Source organism: Phocoena sinus, chromosome 5 (assembly GCF_008692025.1).
Source record: "Phocoena sinus isolate mPhoSin1 chromosome 5, mPhoSin1.pri, whole genome shotgun sequence".
Classification (NCBI taxonomy): domain Eukaryota; kingdom Metazoa; phylum Chordata; class Mammalia; order Artiodactyla; family Phocoenidae; genus Phocoena; species Phocoena sinus.
The window spans coordinates 2,248,507-2,268,494 of record NC_045767.1 but is presented as its reverse complement, the minus strand read 5'-3'; the positions used below and the strand labels follow the sequence as shown (position 1 = coordinate 2,268,494).

At 51.2% G+C, this 19,988-nt stretch overlaps 1 protein-coding gene across 2 annotated transcripts in view; it reads right to left on the bottom strand.

The window, feature by feature from the left end:
• The window catches only part of RGS12 (regulator of G protein signaling 12), a 142,496-nt gene extending 125,231 nt beyond the window's left edge, over positions 1-17,265 (bottom strand). For both annotated transcript variants that reach the window (XM_032632483.1, XM_032632486.1), the window contains exons 1-2: positions 17,256-17,265; positions 2,524-2,576 (exon numbers count right to left, since the gene is read on the bottom strand). The gene's annotated coding sequence lies outside the window, so the exon portion shown is untranslated. The remainder of the gene's footprint in view (positions 1-2,523; positions 2,577-17,255) is intronic.
• Between the last annotated feature and the right edge of the window lie 2,723 nt (positions 17,266-19,988).

The following is a 19,988-nucleotide window of genomic DNA, read 5'->3' as shown; positions in this document are numbered from 1 at the left end:
GGCCACCGGCCCCTTCCTCTCAGATGCCCTCCTTCTAGAACGAGGGGGAAGGAGGCCTGCCCTTGACCCTGGGGCGCAGCAGTGTCCAGGCCCCCTCCTCTCGGCTGCGCAGGCCCACTCAGTGCCCGCCTCTCACCTCCTGACCCTGCGCAGGACACTGCCACCCAGCACCCGCCAACAGGTCAGCTCCACACGTCCGTCCAGCCCAGGTCCTCCTCTGCCCATCCCGGCCCACAGGCGGTCACCCAGCGCCTTGGCTGTGGGTGCCTCAGCGATGGGCTGTCCCCATCTGAGCATCCCTGAAGCCCAGGTCCTGTGCCGGCCACCTCGTGCCCATTATCTCTAGGCCTCAAGACCCCTGGGTCGGAAGGCGTTCTGATGAAACCTCACGCTGTGACCACTATGCTTCTAAAGTAAAACTTTAAACATATTCTCTCTACTCACCACCCTCTCCCCACTGCCTACTTGGGCTCCTGTCTCAGACCTGGGTGCGGGGCGGGGGGGTCTCTGGGGAAGCGGCGCCTTGCCCGCAGTCCTCACTGTCCCGCCTGCAGGTCCCCCGGCCTCACAAGGGCCCTTCCCATCACAGCACGTGAAAGTACCGGACACTGACCACGCAGATCCACTCACAACCCTGAGCAGCCTCACAGGCAGGTCCCGTTACACACCCAAACCAGCAATGGGGAAACTAAGGCACAGAGAGGGTGGTCGCCTGCCCAAGGGCTCTGTCTACACCCACAACTCTGGGCTGCTCTCTGTCTATACCCACAACTCGACCACTCTGTCTACACCCACAACTCGACCACTCTGTCTACACCCACGACTCTGGGCCGCTCTGTCTACACCCACAACTCGACCACTCTGTCTACACCCACAACTCTGGGCTGCTCTCTGTCTACACCCACGACTCTGGGCCGCTCTGTCTACACCTACAACTCAACCACTCTGTCTACACCCACAACTCTGGGCCGCTCTGTCTACACCCACAACTCTGGGCCGCTCTGTCTACACTCACAACTCTGGGCCGCTCTGTCTACACCCACAACTCGATCACTCTGTCTACACCCACAACTCTGGGCCGCTCTGTCTACACTCACAACTCCGGGCCACTCTGTCTACACCCACAACTCCGGGCCACTCTGTCTACACCCACAACTCCGGGCCGCTCTGTCTACACCCACAACTCTGGGCCGCTCTGTCTACACCCACAACTCCGGACCGCTCTGTCTACACCCACAACTCCGGGCTGCTCTGTCTACACTCACAACTCTGGGCCACTCTGTCTACACCCACAACTCCGGGCCGCTCTGTCTACACTCACAACTCCGGACCGCTCTGTCTACACCCACAACTCGACCACTCTGTCTACACCCACAACTCTGGGCCGCTCTGTCTACACCCACAACTCCGGGCCGCTCTGTCTACACCCACAACGCTGGGCCGCTCTGTCTACACCCACAACTCCGGGCTGCTCTGTCTACACTCACAACTCCGGACCGCTCTGTCTACACCCACAACTCGACCACTCTGTCTACACCCACAACTCCGGGCCGCTCTGTCTACACCCACAACTCCGGGCCGCTCTGTCTACACCCACAACTCTGGGCCGCTCTGTCTACACCCACAACTCCGGACCGCTCTGTCTACACCCACAACTCCGGGCTGCTCTGTCTACACTCACAACTCTGGGCCACTCTGTCTACACCCACAACTCCGGGCCGCTCTGTCTACACTCACAACTCCGGACCGCTCTGTCTACACCCACAACTCGACCACTCTGTCTACACCCACAACTCTGGGCCGCTCTGTCTACACCCACAACTCCGGGCCGCTCTGTCTACACCCACAACGCTGGGCCGCTCTGTCTACACTCACAACTCTGGACTACTCTGTCTACACCCACAACTCCGGGCCGCTCTGTCTACACTCACAACTCCGGGCCGCTCTGTCTACACCCACAACTCCGGGCCGCTCTGTCTACACCCACAACTCCGGGCCGCTCTGTCTACACCCACAACTCTTGGGCCTCCCAGTCTCACCCCTCCACCCCTGAGCTGCAGCACGGAGCCTGCACCGGGAAGCCGGCACGGCAATGCACTGCGTTGCTGCAGTGGATTTCCAGAGTTGGGGTCTCTGGAGGTGGCCTCTGGCCAAACAATGCGGCCGCCCGAGAGATCGGACAGGAAACTCGGGAGCCGTGCGGACTCGGCCCGGGGCGCGCGGGCTCGGCCGCCGTCCGAGCGAACGCGGAGGGCACTGCAGGCCCGCGGCTCAGCCCGGCCCCGACCCCCGGCCCTCCTGTCCCGCCAAGGGCCGGCCGCGCGTCGGCCCCACAACCCGGCCGGAGTCGGGCCCGGGAACAAAAGGAGGGCGGCGGCGGCCGGGCGGCCCCGACCCTGAGGAGCCGGCCGCCCCCAGCACCCTCCGCTCCGCTGGGCGGGGCGGACCGCGGAGGGCGCGAGCGCGCGCCCAGAGAAGAAAGAAAGCGGAGGCGGGGCGGCCAGCGCCCGGCCCGCAACCTACCGGCCGCTCGCTCTCCGGCCGCGATCCGCTCCGCCCGCGCGCCCAACGGTCGCCTCCGCTGTCTCCCAGGGCCGAGGGGCGGGGCCGGGAGAGGGCGGGGCCGCGGAGAGGGGCGGGGTCGATGGGGGGGGGGGAAACCAGCGCGTGGGCGGGTGCTAAGGGGCTGTTCGGGGGCGGGGCCAATGCGGGCGGGGCCGTGGACGGAGTGGTATCCCTCGGGGGCGGGGCCATCTGTGGCGGGACCTGTGAGGGGGCGGGGCCTGGTAGGGGAGGGGCTTATGGGGCGGGGTCGAGGGAGGACTGGGACCTCCTGGGGGCGGGGCCGTGGGAAGAGCGGGACCTCCAGGAGGGAGGTGGGGCGGGGTCGTGGCCTCCAAGGTCGTGGGAGGCTCTCAGCACGGGGCCGGAGTGCTTGGTCTATGGAGCTGGGACGGGGAGTCCAGTGGACGGGATGGGGGCGGCGCTTCCACGGGACAAGGGAAGAAGGAGACGAGAGACGGATCTTGAGGGGGCGGATCTTGAAGGGCGGGGACCCCCGGACAGGGGCGGGACTTCCGCTACCCGCGAGACGTGGCGGGTCCTGATCTGGCCGTGGACCCCCTGCGCCGTCGGCCCGGATCCCCTCCCGCACCGGGTTCTCTCCCGCGCCCACACCGCCCCCCGCGGTCCCGGGAGGTGCGTTGAGACTTCCTCCGCGCCCCGCGTCTCGAGGACCCCGCCCCCTCCTCTCGACTGCCTTCCGCGACCTTGATGATCATCAGACCGCATTCCACCAGGAAATCGCTTTACTTTTGCGGAAGGGAGTGTGGTGTCCCCCGCGGATCACAGCCGCCCCCTAGTCCCCCAACAGGAGGCAGAGGCCAGGCAGGCCAGGCAGGTGCCCAGCACGGCCCAGGCTGCCCTGGTGGTCCCCAGGGCGCCTGCTCCCCTCCCACCTGTCCAGACCCTGGGCCTTGTGCCCGGGGAGACCGTCCAGGGCTGGCTCTCCTCCCCTCCAGCTGTCTTCTTCCTCAGCGGTCACTACTCGGGAAGTCCTATTCCCGTTAGTCATAGTGACCGGCCAGAGTATTTTCAGGAAACAGTCTGCTGGGCATTTATTGTACAAGCTAGCTAAGTGTGGGGAAAATCAAGCCCAGGGCTCCTGACTAGTCAGGCCTTGACTTTCAGTTATGCAGCCGGCACCCAAACCTGGCTGGAGCCTGCTGGGTTGTATATTAAATCATCGTGACAAATACGCCAGCCATCACACTTCCAGCCCCTCGGCTGACTGTGGAAAATCAGAAAATCTTCAGTTATGCTTCATATTCCCTTCAGTGCTCCCAAAAGGGCAGCGGAGGACAAATTTCCCACTACCTGACATGTTGTCAGGATGCATCTTCCCCTTATGTTTGCAAATGAAATAGCTCGATAGCATCCGGGGATGCGGACCTGTGTTGGCAGAAGTGTGCTGGCCATCAGAAGGGCTGCCGTGCTCTGCTGAGGGCAGGTAGTGGTGAGCTCTCGGGCATTGGGACCAACGGTCTCTACAACAGCACAGCTATGGACTGTGTCCCCCCCAAAACTTCACATGTTGAAGCCTATTCCCCAATGTGATGGTATTTGGAGATGATGAGGTCATAAGAGTGGAGACCCATGAACGTGATTAGTCCCCTTGTAAGAGAGACCCCAGAGAGCTCCCTCACCCGATGGGCCATGTGAGAACACAGACCAAAGACACCTGTCTGTGAACAAGGAAGCAAGTCCTCACCAGACACTGAATTTGCCCACACCTGGATCTTGGACTGCTAGCCTCCAACGTGCAAGAAATAAATTTCTGTTGTTTCTGAGCCACCAGTCTGTAGTATTATTGGCGTAGCAGTTAACAGGGTGGACGTAGGGTCTTCCATGTGGTATCTAGATTCACTTGGCCCTACCTGTGCTCTGAGCCAGCAGAGAGCGCTGGATGCCTCTTATCTTGTCGGCTCAGGTTGCTATGACAGATACCATGGACTGGGGGGCTTAGACGGCAATTGTTTATTTCTCACAGTTCTGGAGCCTGGTGTTCCGAGATCAAGGTGGGGACAGATCCCCGGTCTGGTGAGCGCCCTCTTCCTAGTTTGCAGATGGCTGTCTTCTCAGATGGCAGAGAGCAGAGAGAGAGGACAAAAGCTCACTCACCTCTCTTCCTATAAGGGCACTAATCCCATCACAGGCACTCCACCCTCATGGCCTGATCACTTCCCTAAGGCCTACCTCCTAACACCATCACCTGGAGGGTAAGGGCTTTAACACGTGAACAGTGGGGGACAGCCCAGAGCGGCACTGCTGCAGCCTCCTCTACCTGCATTGGCCAAGCCGGCCTTGCAGAAGGTCTGGGGCGGGTGAACCATACAGCTCTGCTGCGTGGACCCCACATCCAGACTCAGAGGAAGCCCCCGCCCTGGGGAGTGGGCCCCCTCCAGCCTCCCAAGGGCCAACAGCTGGGCAATAAGAGAACTGAGAAAGAAGGGTCTGGGTTTCACCCGGGGTCAGCTTGCTCAAAGTGGAGCTGTTCACAGGGCAGCCCAGAGACGACCTGCATCACTGAGCAGAAGGCCAGGAGCTGCGCCAGCTGTAGGGGCAGTCCCGCATGCCTCCACCCGTCCCTGCAGGCTCTGTGCTCTGGGGAGCCCCGGCCGAGGCCGGCAGATCCAGTATAACCCTTCCAGAAGGCAGACCATCAGGAAAGGATTTTGGAACTGGATTCCCAACCTGTGTGAAGACAGCGTGGACCCTGCTGCTGGTGATGAGTGGCATGACAGCAGGAAGCGATTCCACGGTGACCACTCACACCCTCATTCATGGTCACTGGGCTGAGATGCAGGCCGAGGCGTGTTGGGACATGTGAAAACTAGCAAAGGGAAACCTCATTTAAAATAGCGTTGTGACTTCCCTGGTGGCCCAGTGGTTAAGAATCCGCCTGCCAATGCAGGGGACACGGGTTCAATCCCTGGTCTGGGAAGATCCCACATGCCGTGGGGAGCAGCTAAGCCTGTGCGCCACAACAAGGGAAGCCACCGCAGTGAGAAGCCCGCGCACCTCAACGAAGAGTAGCTCCCGCTCGCCGCAACTAGAGGAAGCCCGCACACAGCAAACAAAGACCCGATGCAGTCAAAAATAAATAAATAAAAAATTAACAACAACAAAAAATAGAGTTAGGGGGAATTCCCCAGCAGTTCACTGCCGAGGGCACGGGTTCAATCCCTGGTCGGAGAACTAAGATCCCATACGCCCCCATGGTGTGGCCAAAAAAAACAAAAACACAAAACGACAAAAACAAAAAAAAAGCAGACACACAGAAACAAAACAAAATAAAAAATAAAATAAAACAGAGTTGGGAAGCCTTGAAGGGGACTTCTCATGCAGTTGGGAGACTACAGGCCCCATACAGGAAGAGAGTACTTTGCGTCTCCAACAGGAAGGTCACTACTTCCCCAGCAGGAGGAAGCTTTTCTCTTCACCCGGCAATAGCCCAGCCAATGAGAAGCCTCCACTGCTCAGCCAATGAGAAACCATCACCACCCTGAACCGCGGCTTTCCTATAATGGACTTTCAAAGCTGCCCCTCCCACCTTCCTCCCTTTTACTCTATAAAGTTCCTCTCCTTTGTTTACTAGACTTGCTCATGGTTTTGGCATAGCTTGCACGTCCCGAACTGAAATTCCTCCGCTGTTCATGAATGAACTTGTCTTGCTGGTAAAATAACTGACTGGGTATTTTATTTTCAAGGTTGGCAGAGGTAAGTGACTCTGCCCCGTCGACACCTGCCGGCTGCATTCCCAGTCTATATTATTAACCCCTTTGTCTCCACAAGGAGCCCTATGCGGGGTGATAAAGCGTATGGTCACTTAGCCTAAAAAATGTTCTCTGGAGAGCACAGCACATCCAGGGGCTTGGCGGTGGCTGCCTTGCAAGCTGAGGCTGACAGTGGAGGTGCTGCCATGGCTGGTCCCTCATGTCACAGCTCGGAAAGGTGATGGAGCCCCTGGAATGGGCAGCCTGGCGGGGCCTGACCCTTGGGGGTCTGTGGTGATGGTGTTCTTGGGGCAAGAAAGATGGGCGGGTCACTGGGTGCTGGTCATTTTCCACAATTAAAGGAAAGGAGGGCTGGTGAGCAGGAGGCTGCCGCAGCGGCCCCGATGGAGAGCCGCAGCCCCTCCTCCGCCGCTAGATCTCAGTTCAGGGGCTCAGAGCCCTTCTGCAGAAGGACCTGCAAGGCCACTGTGAGTCTAGCCCTCCAGCAGGCCCTGCACAGGTCACCACTAAGCAGGCGGAGGGTGCTGGGAGCTGACGCGGTGCCACGCAGCCCCTCCCCGCGCCCTGAGCCATTGCTGGAAGTCTGGCGGGCACATACTGCCAGGCTGCTCTCCCCAGCCTGCGTCTGCTGTACCATCCCTGCTCAGAATCTCCCGGGGACCCCACCGTCTGCAGGAAGACATCCACTGTCTGAGTCCAACGCTGGCGTTCCAGGCTCCCCTCCACAAGGCCCCTTCCTGCCTTGCAAGAAGTCAAGGGGACGGGACCTTGGGCCTTACAGCCAGGCACCCTTGGTGTAGCCAGACACAAGGCCAGATCAGAGCTCCAATGGGGTCCAAGGTCCTCTCCGCCCTCCTGAGCCGGTGCTCGTCCCGCCTGCCTGTCCTTGGCCGGCCTGCTGGGAAGCGGCTCCCACACCCATCACCTGTCACACCCGCCTCCACCCCACACACCCCTCCCATGCACCCACCAGACCCATACACCCACCTGCCACCATCCCAACATTCTGTAAAGGGGTCAAGTTCCCACTACCCCCCTCCACCCTGGAGCTCCTGGACAGGAAGGACCATCAGAAGGGTGGGAGTGCCCATGCATACCAGGCACGTGCTAGGCTTGGGGACACAACGTCTGGGACAGGAGAGGCTCCAGGAACTCCAGGTGGACCAGCCCAGCAGGTGCCATGGCCCGTGGGGGCCGTCCGGCAGAGAGGCCTGCAGGGCCACTTCAGGAGGAGTTTGGGAACTACGTCCAGGATACTAGGCAGCTGTGTTTCCAGAAGAGCCTTGGCTGGGTGGAGGACAAAAGGAAAGGGGCAGTGGTGGTGATGCTGGGGAGTGGGGACAGTGCCCCGACCTTGGGGAGGGACAGGGCCCTGGGAAAGGAGCAGCAGTGGGTGTGAGAGACTGGAGGCCGTGGTGTAGGCAAGGGAGGGGCAGGGGCGCCGGGCCAAGACCCAAGGGGCAAGGCTGGTGTGGAGCCCAGTGGATTAGAGCAGCTGGGGGACCCCAGCGAGTTAGACATGGGGCTGAGCGCGCCCCCCCCCCCCACCCCCCCCCCCCCCCCCCCCCCCCCCCCCCCCCCGCTCGGGCCCTGCTCACATGTTGTCCCCACCTGAAATCCCCAAGTGGCCCTCGTGAGCCCCTCCCTTGCAGGCAGGCAAGCTGGCCAGCCCCGAGGGTCTGCAGAACCCACCCTCCCTCGGCGCCCTGTGTTTTGGAATTCATTAGGATCAGTGAACAGACGAAATAAATCAAGTGAAGGACTATGTTGTTTTTAACCAGAACACGTGAAATTAATTAAATAGAGCGTATGGTCACTAACTTGTATTAATCAGGGGCACTGTTACCAAATAGTACGCACTAACGAAACAGACCATATTGTTCCGGAAACAGAACATATAATCAACCAGAACACACTGCTTCCCCCGCAGAAGGATCGCGGGGCTGCTGGTGGTCTGGGGACTGGCGGCCTGGCCTCAGCCGAGTTCACGGAGCAGAAAAGGGAGGCCCCTGTGCAGCGTGAATGTCCCCTCCTGGGCAGTCCCCACTTTGAAACGTCTCTTCTCCACCAACCGCCTAAACACACTGGAACAGAACCCCTCCTGCTGGAAAAATACCTACGGGGGGACAATGTATGTCAGGAGATTGTGTTTTCCTCCACGGGAAATTGACAAGAAATAAATCAGAAACACCCCCTCAAGACAGGAAAACGTCGGGGGAGTAATTTCTGAACGCTGCACTTTGAGTCCCACAGCGATTCCGAGACTGCTCGGGCGGCGGCCTCGGTAAGCAGGCAGCGTCTGGAACTCACCTTTAAGACCAGGACCTGGAACGGATGAGGATCCCTTTTCGAACGGCGACGTCCCCTTTCTGATCCCTCTCTATGGTGTGCACGAGCCCATGCTCCTGGCGCAGCGAGGCCGCATCCTGGGGGACCTCTGGGCCTGTGCAGAATTCCCCTGGGCAGGCTGAGCACCAGGTCAGGGCGCCTCTGGGCGCGGGCACCCCGGGTGCTTCCCCGGCCTGGCCTCTCTACTCTGCCGGCCCCGCTTCTGCCCGTTCACAGCCATGGGTGGGGACCCGGGCTCCCGGAGATGGTGCCAAGCCTTCTCCAGGGTGCAGCGCCGGGCCGGGCCTCCAGCCTTGGGGCGCACTGCCCTTCGTGCCTCCTGAGCTGCTCTGAGCTTCGGGAGTGCTCGGTACGCGCCGTGGCCCTGCAGGTCCCCAGAGGAGCTGGAGCGCGGCCACGGGGCGCGCGAGGCTGTTCCCGCTGTTCCCCAGGAGGAATGTCGCGAGGCCGGCAGGGTCGCCCTGTCCGTCATGCGCCCTCCTCTATCTGGGACCCGGACACCCTCGGACCCACGCCACCGAGCTCAGGTCCGGGGCAGGTGGGGGATAGGCGCGCTCCTCAGGACAGCTTCCTTCTCAGGCTGCGGGGAGCCCCGCGTGGGATCAGGGCGCCAGGACGCTCGCACCAGCCGAGGAACAAGACCGCGCGCCTGCTTGTAAGGCCGCCCACGTCCACCTCCAGGGACGACAAAGCCCCAAGGTAACGTCTCAGTAAGGACCCAGAGCCTCCCACCCCGCTCCCCACCCCGTGCTGGCGCCCCTCGGACGGGTGCTTCCTGCGTTTTCTATGGAGACAACAGGGGTTGTGCGTGGGGAATTTTGGGGCATCACCTAGTCAGCCGGCCTCATGGAGTGGGTATTATTAGTATTATCCCACCTGTCAGGTGATGAGACCGAGCAGGAGGGAAAGCCCCCAGCCGCACCACGGGCAGGGCAGAGCCAGGGTCCATCTGCATCCAGGTGACAGTGTGACAGCTGTGATGGATGATGAGTAAGGGGGCGGGGAAGTGCAGAGGGGGAGCTTACAAAGGCAAGACAGCCGGACCGCTTGTCCACCGGAGGGAGTGGAGAAGGGTTTGAGGAGAGATTCTTTGGGGTGTCCTGCTGCGGGTCCCACCCAGCATGGGGGATACTTGATGCCTCCTCCACATCCAGGTGTCACTCTGTGTCCTGTGTCCCTTGCAGAGGAGGCGCTGGGGACCCGGGAGGCATCCCGGGCCACCAAGCCCATCCCACACCCTGACTGTGTGTGCACAAGGATGCCCAGGAATCCCGTGGACCATGCGTGGTGCCAGCATCACTGTCCTGTCTGCCTGCCACCCCAAGAGGCAGAGGGCCCACAGCAAGGGCAGGAGTGAACCCTGATTCCTCAGGGCCGAGGAAGGAGGGGGTGTCCGGGGGGTCCCCACCCGTCCACCCGTGGTCTCACCCAAGGACCCATGAAAGTACCTGCAGAGAGAGGAATGTTGTACCAGCAGGCCCAGACCCCAGAAGTTCCCTCAGTCCTCTCCCTCTCCCCCACCCCCTCCATTCCACCTGCAGGGACAGAAATGGGGGCGACTAGGGACTTCCCTGGTGGTCCAGTGGGTAAGACTCCATAATCCCAATGCATGGGGCCCAGGTTCAATCCCTTGTAGAGGAACTAAATCCCACATGCATGCTGCAACTAAGAGTTTGCATGCCGCAACTAAGAGTCCACGTGCCACAACTAAGAAAGTCTGCATGCTGCAACTAAAGAGCCTGCATGCCACAACTAAGACCTGGCACAGCCTAATAAATATTTAAAAATTTTTTTCTTTAAAAAACAAAGAAAAAACAAAATGTGGCAACTAGCTGGGGCACAGTGGGAGGAGGAGACTGGGAAGGGGAAACGCTCACCTCGCCCTTCCCAGGATTCCAGCCTCCAGCTGGCCCAGGGCAGGAGGGTTTGATTTGATTTCAAGTGTGGAACTTTGATTAGTATCTCAGACTTGATATCACTGATTTGGACTGATTCTGAATTGAGACTATATTTGCCACTTAAGTGATGGAAAGCTAGCTGCCTTTTATGTAAGAGTGAGCAGAAAACCCTAATGCCACCAGAAAAATTTTGGGGACCTAGGAAGTTTGCCCCCTGCACGGGCTGCGACGAGAAAGAGGGAGAAAGTAAAGAAAGTTGCATTTTGGTTCTATGGTGAGAAATGCTTTTCCCACCCACCACCTGCATAGGAAATAAACGTTTCAGACTGCGGGGTGAAGGTCTGACCTTTCCCTTTTATGAGGACCAGCTGTCCCAGTTCACCTGGGCCATTCCAGGCTTTAGCATCGGAAGTCCTGCGTCCCTGGATCCCCCGCAGCCCTCAGTCCCCCCACCTCTGACGGACGTCACGAATAACCAGGGAGACACCCAGGCTGGACAAAGGCACTGCCTCTCACACCTAAAGGAATCTGGACTCTGCACGTTTCCCAGTTAGTCCTGTGATGGGATTTCCTGGCTCGCCCTGAGAGGCAGTCCCTAGCCCGGGGCTGCGGGATGTCTCTGCTAATATGGCAGCGATAGGGCAAGAACTGAGAAGGAATAGACGATTCCACAAAGCCCTGTCGGTGCCCTGGGCACCCCCAAGAGCAGGAAGTCTCGGAGTTTTCACACGCTTTTCAATCTCATCCCTTTCAGGTCCAAGGTGACAGGGTGCATTTCTGGGTCTTCCCTCCCTGAGGAGCAGGGGGCCTGCTAGGGCCCCAGGACAGGCTGTGTCCGCCCAGGAGAGACATGGCCTCCTGGGGAGGCTGCTATGTTTCCTTTGCTTTAAAAAGGAAAGGGATCCACCCAACCACCCGCCCATCAGACGACCACCCGCCCACCCAGGTTCAGATCCCGGCCCTGCGTGCCTGTCTCAGGGGGCTGTGCTCCCCTCTGCGTGAGACCAAGGGGAGTGTCTCACCTGAGGCCAAAGGGTCGCCGGGCCTCCTCCTCTTGAACCCCGGTTCCTCCAGGGCCCTCTCGGAGCCCCACTGGTCAGTGCTGCCTTGGACTTTCATGTCAGGGTCCTGAGACAGGTGGGACCTTCCAGGTGGGTGACTTGAGTGTCTGCAGCTGTGGCTCATACGTAGGCAGGAACCCTAAGGGCTGGTACTGTGGTCTGAACGTTTGTGTCCTGGAGGTGGATGGTCCTGAGGGTGGGGCCCCCATGAATAGGATTAGTGTCCTTTGAAAAGAGACCCCCCCCCCAGGGAGCTCCCTCACCCCTGGTGCCACGTGAGCACACAGCAAGAAGACAGCCACAGTCTATGAGCCACGAAGTGTCACCAGACACCAGATCTGCCAGCGCCTTGATCTTAGATGTCCAGCCTCCAGAAATGTGAGGAATAAATGATTGTTGCCTAAGCCCCCAGTCTATAGGAGTTTTTTAAAGCCTCCCGGGACACCAGGACCCAGGGGCAGGGTCCCTGCCAGCCTTCAGCTCTTCCACAGCATGCCTAATACTCAGGGCCCCCGAGTCACAGTGCAGATGGGAACCACACACCACATCTGCCTGAATACTAATAAATACTAAAACTGAAGCCAGTAAAATGTTCAATAAAATGCCTTCCTTCTGTCCTTCCACCTTGACAAAATTCCTATAAAACAACAAAATTGAAAAAAAAAGAGCTAAAGCTATGGGGTTTTCTCCAATTTTTTTTTTTTTTTTTGGTAAAATAGACAAACATAGGGAATTCCCTGGCGGTCCAGTGGTTGGGACTCCGTGCTTCCACTGCCAGGGCCCGGGTTCGATCCCTGGTCAGGGAAATAAGACCCCGCAAGCCACAAGCCACGCAGTACGGCCAAAAAAAAAAAAAAAACAAAACACGAAAAAGCAAATATAATATTCACCGTCGTAACCATTTTCAGGTGTACGGTTCAGTGGTGCTAAGTGCATTCACTGTTGTACAGCCGTCCCCACCATCCGTCCACAGAACTTCCTCATCTTCCCAACCTGGAACCTGTCCCCATTGGACACTAACCTCCCGTTCCCCCGGCCCCGGCCCCACCACTTTACTTTCTGTCTCTGTGAATTTGACTCCTCTAGGGACCTCATATTAGTGGAATCATACAGTATTTGTCTTTTCGTGACTGGTTTATTTCACTGAGCATAATGTCTCAAGGTTCATCCATGTTTAGCATGTGTCAGAATTTCCTTCCTCTTCAAGGCTGGATAATATCCTATTGTATGATGGACCACATTTCGTTTATCCGTCCGTCCATCCACCCATTCACGGACACGTGGGCTGCTCCCACCTTTTGGCTGTTGTGAATAATGCTGCTATGGACATGGGGGTACAAGTATCTATTCCAGTCCCTGCTTTCAATTCTTTTGGGTTTATACTCAGAAGTAGAATTGCTGGGTCAGATGATAATTCTGTTTTTAATTTTTTGAAGAACCGCCACACCGTTTTCCACAGCGGTATTTCACAACCCACAAACACTGCACGAGGATTCCAATTTCTCCACACCCTTACCAACACATATTATTTTCTGTTTTTTGTTTTTTATTTTTTTATGGCCATTCTGATGGGTGTGAGGTAGTACCTCATTGTGGGTTTGATTTGCATTTCTCTGATGGTTACTGACGTTGAGCATCTTTTCAAGTGCCTGTTGGCCATTTGTATATCTTCTAAAGCTATGGTTTTTATATGACCACGCAATATCACATTATCAAAACTATGCATTGTTGCTTATGTCTAGGGACTTTGATGGGTCAGCTGTGAATGGATGAGTAATAACAGAAAAAATACACTATTCATGAATGATTAATTAAACGTTATTTATGACAACTATCATAAATGACAGTTATTACAAAAGTAACTTTTCCTGCCTTCATTTCAGCAAAATCTGTAATTATGTTGCTATAATTCAGGTTTCCACATAATTTGTGTTGTATTTTCAATTTGAAGAAACTTTTCTCTGCTGAGGCAGAAGCAAACATAACTGTGACTAAAATTCTTAGAGCAAATATTTATAGTTGGAAAAGAACCACAGATTTTACGTATCATGTTCAAATATTATGGGGTGGCATACGATACATTATTGTTATCACAGAAATTATTACAAACTACTTTAATCTCATCATAGAAATCACTATAACATAGGAAGATTTTCACCATCTCTTAAAACTACATCTAGCTTCATGGAGTATTTCTAAAGTTCTTATTTCAAATTTTCCATGTTGAGATATTATTTTTAAAATAACAAAATATTACTCAATTTATTCAAATCTCTCTTCAATTGAGATCATTTCTTAATCTAAAATGAAAGAAGCTAGGGATTCCCTGGTGGCACAGTGATTAAGAATCTGCCTGCCGGGCTTCCCTGATGGCGCAGTGGTTGAGAGTCCGCCTGCCGATGCGGGGGACACGGGTTCGTGCCCCGGTCCGGGAGGATCCCGCATGCTGCGGAGCGGTTGGGCCCGTGAGCCATGGCCGCTGGGCCTGCGTGTCCGGAGCCTGTGCTCCGCAACGGGAGAGGCCGCAACAGTGAGAGGCCCGAGTACCGCAAAAAAAAAATAAATAAAAAGTTTTTTATTTTTTAAACATGAAATAGCCTTATTTACTTACTTTTTTGGTAAGCATTTTCTAGTGTTATCAATAGCCATCAGTGTACCAAATGACTGAACAGAGCAAACCTGAAATCAGTTTCATTTTCCGCTGAAGACCACGATTCATCTTTATCTGAGGATATTCTGCTATTTCATTGAACTCTTCTAATGCAGCTTAAATCTTATATACATTCAATTTAATTGCCTTAATAGCATTTAATTGACGTTCTTTTTGTGTTGCTGAGGGTGATTTTAAGGTCAAATACGATACACATTTCATCAAGATGCTCTATCTTTGGGCAGGCGCAAAAACCATCAAATACAATGGTTGTCTGATTCCCAAGCGTGATGTCACTGTTGGCGCCCTCAGAGCCACATCTCCCGATAAGGAATTCAGACTCTGTGCCACAGCTGGCACAAAGAGGGCTTCTGGGTTTCTGGCCATGGTTTCGGTTTGTTTACTTTTTCCTTTATACGTCATCCTAGCACCATTTTCACAATCTTCCCCCAACAATCTTTTAAAGTATTTAAGTGAGGGTAAAATTGCTGTATTTGATAGTTGAAAATTTAATGGAATCTTCTTAAATAAACAATTCACAGCTTTGGTGTCCAGTGTCCACCCTGCCGGGGGTCTGCAATGAGGGTCCCTTGTCGCGGTCAGGTCCCGTGCCACATGTACTTACGTGTACGGGGCTATGGACACTCCGTGTTGCAAATGCCCCTCAGCTCTCAGGGAAACTGCAGCAGATGCTCTGCTAACTTCTGGGAACCTCTGGAAACAAGCGTGAATAGAAATAGGAAGGAAAGCAAGGCAAACGGACATCAGCACTGTCGGGAAACAGCATTTATTATGTGAGAATCTATGGCGTTCACTCCACCTGCGAGGAAGGATTTGACAAATGTGTTAATTTGTCTTCTATCTTAACTTAAGCACTTTCAACATGGAGCATAATAAGGAAAGAAAATGGTGCTTCCTCCACCTCGGGTGCAGAAGGTGGCAAAGGCTTCCACGCCCATGGTAACAACAAGAAAAATCCAGGGAAAAAAATAATTATACTTTTCTATGGGGTTAGTAGACCAGTAGGTACAAGGAAACTTTTATGAACTGAATTCCGGAGAAAGACAGCTCTTTATCAAGAACAGACTACAGTAACAGATACACATGACTGTATATAAAATAGATAAATAACAAGGACCTACTGTATAGAACAGAGAACTATATTCAGTATCTTGTAATAACTTATAATGGAAAAGAATCTAAAAAAAAAATCTGAATCACTTTGCTGTAGAACTGAGACGCTGTAATTCGACGATACTTCAATTAAAAAACAAAAACGAAAACAAAACTAATTTATGGTGATGGTTGCATCACTCAGTAAAGTTACTTTAAAAAATCATTAGGGAATTCCCTGGCAGTCGAGTAGTTAGGACCCTGCGCTTTCGCTGCCGTGGTCCCAGGTTCAATCCCTGGTCGGGGAACTAAGATCCCACAAGCCTCGTGGCACAGCCGAAAAAAAAATTGTTAAACTGGATAACTTGAAATGGATGAATATTATGACAAGTAAAAATACCTCAATAAAAAATATTTTATAGAATGGATAAACAACAAGGTCCTACTGTATAGTTGCATAGGGAACTATATTCAATATCCTATGATAAACCATAATGGAAAAGAATATGAAAAAGAATATATATATACATATTTTATACACATATATATAAAACTGAACCACTTTGCTGTACACCAGAAACTAACACAACATTGTAAATCAACTGTACTTCAATAAAATAAGTTTAAAATGTAAAAAAGAAAGCAAAATAAAGAACAGACTATGGCAGCAATGTCCACACCTGGCACAGGGGTCTGGTCAACATAGCAGCGGATGGAGGAGCCGGGATGGAGAGAAACCAGCCGTCTTAGATGACAAATCACCAAGTCCCACCCAGACTCAAATGCTGTAAAGCAAGTGAAAGGAGAGGCTTGACAGCAGGTGTGTCCCAGTTCCAGAGCCACCTTGACTCTTGTAGGAATCTGAATGATAGGCTCCCCACCCAAACTGAGGAAACAGCTTGCCTTCTGTGGGAAATAAACAGAACAAAATCAAAACAAAACATTACATATCAGTCACCACTGTTCATTTACACACAATGTCTCCAACAGAATAAAAATTTCTAAGAAACGTGAAAAAGCAGAAAAACTTGACCTATAATCAAAAGAAAACACAGTCAAAAGATGTAGACCCTAGATAATCCAGGAATTGAAATTAACAGACACATAATGTTAAAAAAATTATGAATATGTAGGAGAATTTACAGAGAAAGAAAGAATAGATAAAGAGATGGGGTATTTGGGAAGACAAATGGAAATTCTAAAATCTCAAAAGAAGTTTAATAACTGAAAACTACAGTATCACAGTATCTGAAATAAAAAATGATTGGCTAGGCTTCTAGACACTGAAAAAGAAAATTTCAGTGAACTTGAAGACAGATCAATGTGAATAATCTAAACTAAATCACAAAGAGAGAAAAAAGACTGAGTAAAAGGAAAAGAGTGCTGTGGCCTATGGGATAATATAAAGTGGTGTGACATATGTGTAACTGGAGTCCCAGAAAGATAAAATGGGGGAAGTACATTAGAAGAAATAGCAGCCAGGTTTTCTCAAATTTGATTTTTTAAAAAAATCAATCCATAGATCTCCAAATTCAACAAACTCCAAACAGGATAAATACTAAGAAAACATACCTAGACACAAATTGTTGAAAACAAAAACTGAAATCTTAGAAACATCTAGAGAAAAAAATATTACATACATTACCAAAATAATAAAAATGAGTGAGTTCTTATCAGAAACAATGGAAGCCCCAAGACAAAAGAGCAACATTTTTAAAAGACTGGGAGGAAAAATTGTCAACTGAGAAGTCTATATCCAGTGAAAATAGCCTTGAGAAATAAAGGCACAATAAAGGCATTTTCAGGTAAACAAAAGTGAATCCGTTGCTAGTAAACACATGCTGCAAGAAATGCCAAATGAAGTTCTTTGGCTGAAGGGAAATGATACCAGATGGAAGCTTGGATCTACACGAAGGAATGAAGAGCACTAGAAATGGTAAATATATGTGTAAACAGGAAAGTCCTATTTCCCTGTTTTTCCTTTCTTTAAAGCACAATTGAACATTTAAAGCAAATATAATAACAATGTTTTATGAGGTTTATAATAAAAGTACATGTAAATTATATGCAACAGTAGCACAAAAGATGGGAAGGAAATGGAATTGTATGTTGAAAGGTCTTTACATGATACGTGAAGTAGTATAATATGATTTCAAAGTAGATTAAGGGGGACTTCCCTGGTAGTGTAGTGGTTAAGAATCCGCCTGCCAATGCAGGGGACACAGGTTCAATCCCTGGTCTGGGAAGATCCCACATGCTGTGGAGCAACTAAGCCCGTGCACCACAACTACTGAGCCTGCACTCTAGAGCCCACAAGCCACATCTACTGAGCCCACATGCCACAACTACTGAAGCCCGCGCTCCTAGAGCCTGTGCTCCGCAGCAAGAGAAACCATCGCAATGAGAAGCCCGCACATGGCAATGAAGAGTAGCCCCCACTCACCGCAACTAGAGAAAGCCCATGCGCAGCAATGAAGGCCGAATGCAGCCAAAAATAAATAAATTTTAAAAAATTAATTTAAAAAAAGATTAAAAAAAAAGTAGATTAAGGATACATATTGGAATCCCTAGAGCAACCTCTAAAAAAATAATTCAAAGAGCATTGTAGCTAAAAAGCCAATGGAGGAGATAAATTTTTAAAAATTTTAAATCAGTTAATACAAAAGAAGATAGGAAAGGGAGAAACAAAAGAGCAAAGAACCAATAGGACAAACAGAAAACAATTAGTAAGATTACAAGTAGACTTAAACCTACAATATCACTAATTACATTAAATATAAATAGGCTAAACACTCCAATTAAAAGGCAGGACATGTCAGACTGGATTTTAAAAAAACCTGCTATATTCTAGTTTAGCAGAGACACACTTTAAATAGAAAAACACATTTAGATTGAAAGTGAAAGGATAGAAAAAGAAATACCATGGAAAAATAGCCATAAGAAATCTGGAGTGGCTACATCTTCAAATATTCGAAGCAAAATTGTGAGAACTAAGAGGAGACAATAATAATAGACAAATAATTTAATAGATTTACAGCAATATTTTAACATTTTTCTATCATAAATTGATGAAAAATCAAAATAATCAGGAAGTGTATAGGAGACTACACCCATCAGCTACGGAATAGAGATTGTTTTCAAGGGTCCATTAAACATTTTCCAAGAGAGAACATATGCTGGGCCGTAAGATAAATCTTGTTAATTTTAAAGGACTGAAGTCATAGAGCATATATTCTCTGACAACAGAAATCAACAGTGATACCTAGGAAATCACTCAACTTTTGACAATTAGGTAACACGCTTCTAAATAATCCAAAGGTCAAAGAAGAAATCACAAGAGAAATTAGAAAAATATATCAAACTGAATTGTAAAAAACTCAGTATATCAACAATTGTGGTTTCAACTTCAAGTGTTTAAACAGACAAAAAGTGGTTTGAAATTAATGATGTAAGCCTTACATTAAGAGGCAAGAAAATAAAGAGCAAATTAAACCTAAAGGAAATGAAGTAAAGGAAGGAAATAATAAAAATAAGAGCAGATGGGCTTCTCCGGTGGCGCAGTGGTTGAGAGTCCGCCTGCCAACGCAGGGGACGCGGGTTCGTGCCCCGGTCCGGGAAGATCTCACATGCTGTGGAGTGGCTGGGACCGTGAGCCATGGCCGCTGAGCCTGCGCGTCCGGAGCCTGTTGCTCCACAACGGGAGAGGCCACAGCAGTGAGAGGCCCGCGTACCGCGAGAAAAAAAAAATAAAAAAAAAATAAGGGCAGAAATTAGTGAGATACAGAAGAGCCAAACCGCAGGGAAAACAAACAAATAAACAAGAGAGCCAAAAGTTGGTGTTTCAAAGAGATTAATACAATTTATCAAACCTTAGTAAGACAAATGAAGGTTAGAGGGAAACACAAACTACTAATGTCAGGAATATCATGACAGGGCCCACAGATATCTAATGGATAGTAAGAGGATTGTATGAACAACTTGATGACAATAAACTTGCCAATAAATTTTTATATAAAAATAGAAAAATTCCTTTAAAAACACAACAAAAATTACACAAGAGGAAGTAGAAAGTCTGACTACCCCTATATCAGTTAAATAAATTGAACAAAGAATTAAGAATCTTTAAGGGAAAATGTGCTGATGTCTGTGATTTAGGAATGCATCAAAAAATAAGATGGTGTGATGGATAGATACCTGCTAAGGAAAGTACAGCAAAATGTTAACCTAGGAAATGGATATGACTGTTCATTATACAATTCTGTCCACTTTTCTGAGTGGTTGAAATTTTCATAATAAGTTTTTAGGGAAAAAAGCCAGCATTTTCTATATAGAAAGATACCAACAAATAAAATCCCAGAAACATATGTTGTTGGAGTGAATCAAATATTTAAGGAAGAAATAACACCATTCCTACACAAACTTTTTTTGGAAAACAAAGAAAGATGGAACACTTTTGAACTCATTTTGTGAGGTCTGCATAACTCTGACACCAAAACTTGACTAGGACATAATGAGAAGAGGAAAAGTACAGACCCATGTCCTCATGAACATAGATATAAAAATCGTCAGCAAAATATTACTATAAATAAAACCATGAACAAGTACGGCTTATCCCAGGAAT